The following is an 8,486-nucleotide window of genomic DNA, read 5'->3' on the forward strand; positions in this document are numbered from 1 at the left end:
GCTCCTGTGCAACTATATTTCTCCATGGGTAAAGTCAAAGGTAGAGATTCATGGAATAACCGGCAAAGGAAGAAAGACTACCAAGTAAATGAAAAAGCCAAGACCTAAACTTGGTAGAACAGACAATAAGTACTGCTGATTTCAGAGGAAAACATAATTAACCAGGACTGTGTAAAACAGGGTAAGTGTCACAGTGATGCCTGGATTTAGGCAGAGAGCCTTGAAGCTTCTACATCTGTAAAGCTTAACTTGTGTTAGGAAACAGCAACCTACTCCAGTATTCTTGCCTGGGAAATCCCATGGACAGAGGAGCCTGGCGGGATGCCATCCATGGGGTTGCAAGAGTTGTACACAGCTTAGTGACTAAACCACCTTCACCACCACCAAATATCTCCCTACACAAGCTCTTGTAATCCTCACAGTATCTCAAGGGAGGAATTATCATGCTAATTTTGCATATGAGGAAACAATCTCAGAGATAGTAAGGAACTTAATTTCACAGAGCTGCGATTTGAACCCAGATCCTTCTGATGCCAAAGCTTTTATAGGACTCCAGAACCTGTGACGGATAGAGCCTGGCACATAGGAACTGCTCTACCAATGTTTGTTAAATGAGTGAACAGAATGAATAAATGAAATAGTTGTGTGAGAATGAGAAAGCTCATATCTTGTAATGTGGATTACACATCCATGGTGGAGAGGGGGGACTTTAAATGGAGGAAGCGGTTGTTCAGCTACTGGATCACTGCTATTTACTGAGCGCTTACTACATGCTAAGTGGTTTAACACACTTCAGGACAATCCTCTGGAAGTCAGCAGAAATATACTGAGCACGAGACATTCTGGCTGGCCCTGTATTGGGCCCTGAGGATGGCAAATTATTCTCAGGCATCCTCAGCCCAAATGTAGAAGAAAGATGTGTAAAATGCTTCACACCACAGATAGGGCTATCTGGGGATTTAATTTACCTACTCTCTTCTCACCCTCCTCAACCACGAGCAATCCATTAGGAGTTAGGTTTCTTTGGCTGTGGGGGTGTTAGGGTGATCCATGGGCTCTGAAAATAGTTGGAATCCACCCCCCTTTCCCAGTTCTCACAAACTCCTTGTAATAGACTCCATATAGCATGAGCAATTTACAGTATAATGAATTTGTTTTATTCTGGTTCAGTCTGGGCCCCACGGCCCCCGGCTGCCTTCCTATTGTTTTATTTACTCCTCAGCCACTCTTATCTTTGCAGCCATTCCCTCCAGCGCTCCTGTTTCTGTAAGGTCATTCTAAGGACAGGATGTTGCAGTAGGCAAGATGAGTTGTGAACAAGTGCAAGCTGGGTGTGTGTTGGTGATTCTCTCTCTTTTGGGGAGCTCTCTGAAATCTGGTCCATAAAGAAAAAACATCACGTGCTCAAGATTGAAAGCCCAAATTCCGATTTTGAGGTTGGTGTCATTCAGATGAATGCCCCTGAGCCCAGGCACAACAGAGCAGTTACTGGGAGAGATACGGTGATTCAGTGTCACACCTCAGTGAGCTGTAACTCACCAGGGGTGGGGGAGACATTTTTGTAACCACTAAAATGTGTAAGGCCAGCCTCAGCCCTATATATCGCGGTTTTCCACAATGGCTGTTTCCTGAAGAATCCATCTCTTTCACCACAGGGTGCTAGGAGCATTGAGAATTAGTCAGTTTGCAATACTGGCCTTGTTAACACTTGTGGCAGGACATTAATACAGGATAATAGTCCTCACATGGGTGTTAAATAGTTGCAGTGTGAGGGCAACAACTTTGAATCTCAACTCACTACATTTAATTAATAGTAACGCTGATGGTGGCACCTAGGAAGATGGACTTCTCAGCCTTCTTGTTCAGACAGTATAAACACTCCCATACAAAATGCTTCATTTATATGTGAATGCTAAGTAAGATTAGCTTCTAATTATTTCTGGCACATGCTCTTTAGTGCCAGAGCCTTTAAGTCACAGCGGTCAAAGGGTAATGCATCATAACAGGTTACAACATCCCGAAGGACTTCTTGATTGACATAAAAAATTTTTTTCCTCCAACTGATTGACACTATGGCAGGTGTGAAGTGATGGCCAAGCTTCTAGATGTCCATTAAAAGATCTCAAATCAAGGAGAATGTGACTTCAATAATTAGCTTCCACATTTGAGGGTTGAGACCAGCTGGGCTATACATAGCATTCTTTTAGGAGTTAGGATATCTCAGGAATGGTGGGACAGTCTTTCAGTTGAGTCTTTCAGTGCCAACAACTTGAGAAAAATTTCTAAAATTTCTGGGGTTGTTTGTCTTTTATTTTGTAGTTTTTGTTTGTTTGTTTGTTTTACTTTTCTGGAGGATCATAAATTGTAGTAAAGCAACAGGATGACCTTGAGCAAGAAGTAGGAAATTTGCCAATAAGAATTTTCCTTTGTCTTTGCAGAAACCTTGTGCAAACAGATGGGAAATGTGTTTACCTTCAAATATTAGAGCACGTATTTCAGCCACTCATTGGGAAAATGAGCAGGTGTTGGGTCTCAGGAACTGTAACATACTGTAACGAAACGGGTATATTTGGGAACAGTTGCAGGCCTGGCACCTCACTGTGTTCTAAAACTCTGTGTGCCAGGATGACAACATTCCCTTGACCTTCCACAGCTGGTCTCCCATTCTCCTGCAACTTGATCTACATCACTTGTTTGGTTTGGAGAGAAGGTCTTCAAATTGATGTTTGTTCACTGGAACATGGGAAGTTTTGGAGGCAAGAAATCCATGGATTTGAAACCTGCTCTCCTCTCAAAAACTCCTGGGGAACAAGGACCTGGATTTTCCTGATGTCTGGGACAAATTAGCCAATAAGAAGAAGGAAATAATACTAAGTAAAGATGATTCAAACATCCTGGAAAGGAAACCATTATTATTATTATTTTGCTTAAAAATTAAATCTAGGCATACCTGTTTAATGTGTGCAATTGAGTTAACAGTTCTTAGTCTTCTTGCTTTCAAGTTCTCTACCCAACTAGACCAAATAAAAATTCAGTGTTTCCTATGCATGCTGATGCTATAATCAAAAGAACAAAGGCTGTTCAAGGAGTTCAGTTTGTAATCAAAGAGTAAGATATAATACATATACCAAATGATGAATCTTTAGTGCTAAAGCACTTGGAATCTGCATTCACCAGGGGGTGTGGAAGTACAAAGAAGGAAAGGATTAACTCCTCGGGGAAGAGAGAGTTGATCTACAAACTCAAGGAAAGCTTAAGAGAAGAGCTGATATTTAAGCTGAGCTTGAAAAATGACTATGATTGTGCCAGGTAGAAAACATAACAGGAAAGTGAAAATTCCCAACAGCATGCCCAAGGGGGACCCACAATATCATCACCCAGCAGGATGTGCCAGGAGGGCAGAAAGGAAAGCAGCAGCAAAGCCTCTAAGGGCATATCCATTCACTCAGGAACTGGTTGTTGAGAATCTTCTATGTTCCAAGCACTGAACTATGCGATAAACACTTTTGTGATGTTGTTTTAAAACAGAGAGAGAGAAACCTCAATTAAATAGAATCAGGAGACCAGAGGGGAAGCCCAGCAGGAAGAAGAAAGACTCTTTTTTCCCGGCAGGCACTTGGTTGATGAAAAGCTATGAACTCTTTTACTCTGGTCCCCTCAACTTCCTCCTTCCCTCTATAAAAGAGTCCTCCTTTTCTTGACCTGTAAAGACTTGGATATGGCTCATCATGGCTCACCATGGTTGCAGATGCCAAACTGTAATTATTTGCTGATCCCCAATATATCCATCTTTGTTGGAGAAATATCTGGCAGTCTATTTGCTTTAAGTTAACATCTTGGCAGCCTGTACAAGAAACAGAGAAGACCCTCAAAGGCTCCAGCTGGTGAGCTAACAGGTACAATATCCACAAGTGAGCCCATTGTCACTCACTGCTTTTCTCACCAACCCTGAAGTCTGAAGGTATGTCTTTCTTCAGAATCCCAGTTCATTCCCTCTTTACATTTGAAGCTCTCCAGACTTCTTTTAGGATCTATTTTAAGGTCTTTCTGGTTAAGGTCTTGTTCTGTATGCAATATTCATTTGGCACATCAGTCGGATTTCAAAATCAAAAAAAATTTCAATGGAAGCTGAGAAGCCATCAGTCCATTTCTTAAGAACAGAGGTTGTTGTCTGCAACCTGGCTGAAAAAGTCTTTGACCTGGCTTCTCCAGGACCAAGCTATTTCCTCAGAACTGGCTGGTGTTAGCTTGCAGACTGTTTGAGTTGCAAGCTGTTGGAATTAAGCTGTTTGTGCTGTAAGCTGTAACCCTAACCCTATTTGAAAGTTGCTCTTTTACTCTGGAGAGAAATTTATGAGATATGGAATTTCAATTATATAAATACTTTCAGGGCAACTCTCCTATAGAGACTCAGACTTCTGTGTTGGCTCAGTGATAAAGAATCTACCTGCCAAAGCAGGATACACAGGTTCGATCCTTGGTCCAGGAAGATCCCACATGCTGGAGAGCAACCAACCCTGTGCACCACAGCTATTGAGCCTCTGCTCTAGAGCCTGGGGGCCACGATTGTGAAGGCCATGTTCCACAACTACTGAAGCCTGTGCTCCTGAGAGCCTGCGCTCAGAGACAAAAGGAGCCGCCGCGATGAGAAGCTTGAGCTCCACAGCTGGAGTGGCCCCACTCACAGTGACTAGAGAGAAGCCCAGGATCCAGCAACAGCCCCGAATAAATAAACTGCAGCCCTGGGCTTCCCTGGTGGCCCAGTGATGAAGAATTTGCCTTGCAATTCAGGGAATACTGGTTCCATCTCTGGTCCAGGAAGATCCCACATGCCATGAGGCAGCTAAGCACCACAACTACAGAAAGCCTGTGTGCAAAGCAAAGAGCCAGCACAGCCAAAATAAACATAAAGAAATACAAAAAAAGTGTTTAAAAAAATCTTTAAAACCACAGTCCTTCCTCAGGTGCAGTTCCAAATAAACGGACCACCCTGAGCAACAACAATTTAGAATATCAATGAACATTATGGGGAACTTCTGAAATTCCCAAACTTCATTTCCTTAAAACCAAATTGGATTACAATAATTTAAAATTTTCCAGAACAGAGTGGAATGCCTATTTTAATTGATAGTTTGAGGACTCCAAACATTATCAAGAGCCTAAAATTGCCTTTCTATAGAGTAAGATTTTAAGATTAACTGAAGCAAACAAACAATTAAAGAAAAATAAAATGCCTCCTGAAGCCCCGGACTCCTCTTATTGGCTTGTGTGTCTCAGGTTCCGCCTCTAGCACCATCTGGTATCTCTCCTGGGCCCCCATGGCCAGGCTCTACCTCTGGAACTATCTTCATCTTCCCTGCCTATGCATCCTCTATACCCTAAATTCCCCTGGACTAATTTTCTCATCAGAACTTCCCCTTTCCTCTGAAATTGTCCCCACTCCCTCTTCCTTTGAACTTGTTAGACCCTATCCCTTTAAAAATAAGCCTTCTGGAGAAAAGGGAACCCTCTTGCACTGTTGGTGGGAATGTAAATTGATACAGCCACTATGGAGAATAGTATGGAGATGCCTTTAAAAACTAAAAATAGAGCTACTGTGTGATCTAGTAATCCCACTCCTGGGCATATACTCTGAGAACCCATAATTCAAAAGGATACATACACCCCAAAGGTTCACTGTAGCACTATTTACGACAGCCAAGGCATGGAAGCAAACTAAATGTCCATCAACAGATGAATGAATAAAGAAGATACGAGGTGTGTGTGTGTGTGTGTGTGTGTGTGTGTGTATCTATATTATATATATAGGAATGAAACTGGGTCATTTGTTGAGACATGGATGGACTTGGAGTCTGTCATGCAGAGTAAAGAAAGTCAGGAAGAGAAAAACAAATAACATATATTTATGCATAAATGTGGAATCTATTTTTTTTTAAAAGGTACAGATGAACCTATTTGCAGGGCAAAAAAAGAGACACAGATGTGGAGAAGGGACCTGTGGCCACAGAGGGGGAAGGAGAGGGTGGGGTGAACTGGGAAAGTGGTACTAACGTGTATACGCTGCCGTGTGTGAAAGAGCCAGCTAGTGGGAAGCTGCTGCAGAATACAGGGAGCTCAGCTCAGTGACAACCTACAGAGGCGGGAGGGAGGTCCAAGAAGGAGGGGATCTATGAACACATATAGCTGATTCACTTTATTGTACAGCAGAATCTATCACAACACTGCGAGACAATTATAATCCAATTTTTTTAAAAAAGCCTTCTGAGGATCTAGACGCTAAACCCTTTATTTTTTATATTCCTTGCATTGAAGCTGGATGGGGAGCCATAGTCAAAGATTTTCCCAAAGTAACTGAATATTTTCATAGATTTGTTTAAGGACTTAATACAGTCATTCAAACTTATCAGCCTAGTCTCTCTGAATTATACTGGCTAGCTCATGTACTTATTGATGAAGTCAGGGATCAGTGTTGGATGAAAATCACTGGGAAAGTCCTGGAAGATCGCTAGAATTTTGACTGTTTAGTTTACTAACTTCTGTCACCAAGGCCAGGCAATGGCTAGGAGACTTCATCAAGCAGTTCCTAGAATTGTCTACAGCCTGTTGTTGGAAGAGAATTCAGGCTTGCACACAAAAATCTTATGAACCTGTTTATGACTATTATAATACAACTGTAGACAATTTTTAAAGAAAACTCTGATCTTCCTTCGGGTGTTGATTCTACCTGCATACCTTTCAACCTATGCTTATTATTGGGCTGAACTGAGACATTCTCTTCCATTAAAAAGAACCAGGATGGAATAGTAAACTATGTCCATTCCAGATTTTACTTAGTTTGGCAAGCCAGTTCCCTCCCACTCTAGATGGGTCACCCAAATGGAAGATCACCAACATTCTGGGTTTTTCAACTCTAGCAGATGAAGCTTCCCAAATAGAACCAAACCCTTATAGCTTCTGCTATTATTGCAAAGAACCAGGACATTGGGAAAGAGATTGTTACAAATTTTAGTGTTTCAGGCACCTTCGCTCCTCTAATGAACATTAAAAAAAATTATTTTATAATGGAGTATAGCTTATTAACAATATTGTGATAGTTTCAGATACACAGCAGAGTGAGTCAGCCATAAATAAATATATTTGTATCCATTCTCCCCTAATCTCCCTTCCATCCAGGCTGCCACATAATATTGAGTTTTCCATAATATTGAGCAGAGTTCCCTGCGCTATGCAGTAGGTCCTTGTTGCCTACCCATTTTAAATCCTAATCAGCCTTTCCAACATCCCCTCAATTCTAATGCTAGGATTCTGAGGAAGTACAAGGCTCCTCTCAATCCTTCCTCTTAATTGGTTTGGGGAAACACTTCTCCAGGATGGGAGTGAGTCTATTCCAGTCCTAACTGACACCAGAGCCACACACTTGGTGCTCAACTCCACTATTATAAAGCAGTTCCTGCCTTTGAGTTAAAAAACAGTTCAAATAGTGGGATCTCCATTGTGCTTCAAGAGGTTCCTGTCTTTGAGCCTATCCCATTTTATTTAGATCCTTTAAGAGATACACAACTTTTTCTCTTTTGTTCTTCAGCGCCCATGATTTTATTAAGCTGAGATCTCTTAGAGAAGTACCATGCCAGAATTTCCTTCTCGCAAAAGAGGAAACTATTCCAGAACTTGGTGGCCTGCAATGCAGGAGACCTGAGCTCGATTCCCTGGAGAAGGGAATAGCTACTCAATTCAGTACTCTTGCCTGGAAAATTCCATAGACAGAGAATCCTGGTGGGCTACAGTCTGTGGGGTCACAAAGAGTTGGACACAACTGACCAACCACATGAATTAAATGACCCTTTGACATCTTTTATTTGTTCCATCTTGGACGGTACTAGAGCTGATTCTGAAAACACTGACAATTTGTCCCTTATCAAATCAGGTGCCACATTCCTTAAGGGAAAAATCTCCCAGGACATTGGCAAAATTCACAGTGTGAATCCCATCACGATTCAAATTAGATCCCTCAAACCTTCTTCTGAGGATTAATCAATAGCCAATGAGTAAAGAAGCCTTCAAGGCATAAGGTCCATAACAGGAGACTACAAGGCTCAAGGTCTCATTTTCCCTTGTAACACCCTATTTTACTGGTGAGAATACTGATGGCCAAGGGTGGAGGTCTGTCAAGGATCTCTGAGCACTAAGCCACACTGCCATCCTGGACACCCTGCTGTCTCTTACACTCCTGTGTCACCGGCGTCCATTCCCACTGGAAGTACATTTTTTACTATAATTGACCTATGCAATGCATTCTTTAATATTCCAGGTGATGCAGCTCAAAAATACCTTTTGCCTTCATTTGAGAGAAAAACATTCATCTGGCCAGTAATGCCTCAGGGTTTTACTGAGAGTCCTTTGTATTTCTCACAAATCCTAAAGGCCGATTAGGACAATACAAAGCTCCCTAGAGGCTCTATTTTGTTGCTATATATGGATGATTTGCT

Source organism: Ovis canadensis, chromosome 25 (assembly GCF_042477335.2).
Source record: "Ovis canadensis isolate MfBH-ARS-UI-01 breed Bighorn chromosome 25, ARS-UI_OviCan_v2, whole genome shotgun sequence".
NCBI lineage: Eukaryota > Metazoa > Chordata > Mammalia > Artiodactyla > Bovidae > Ovis > Ovis canadensis.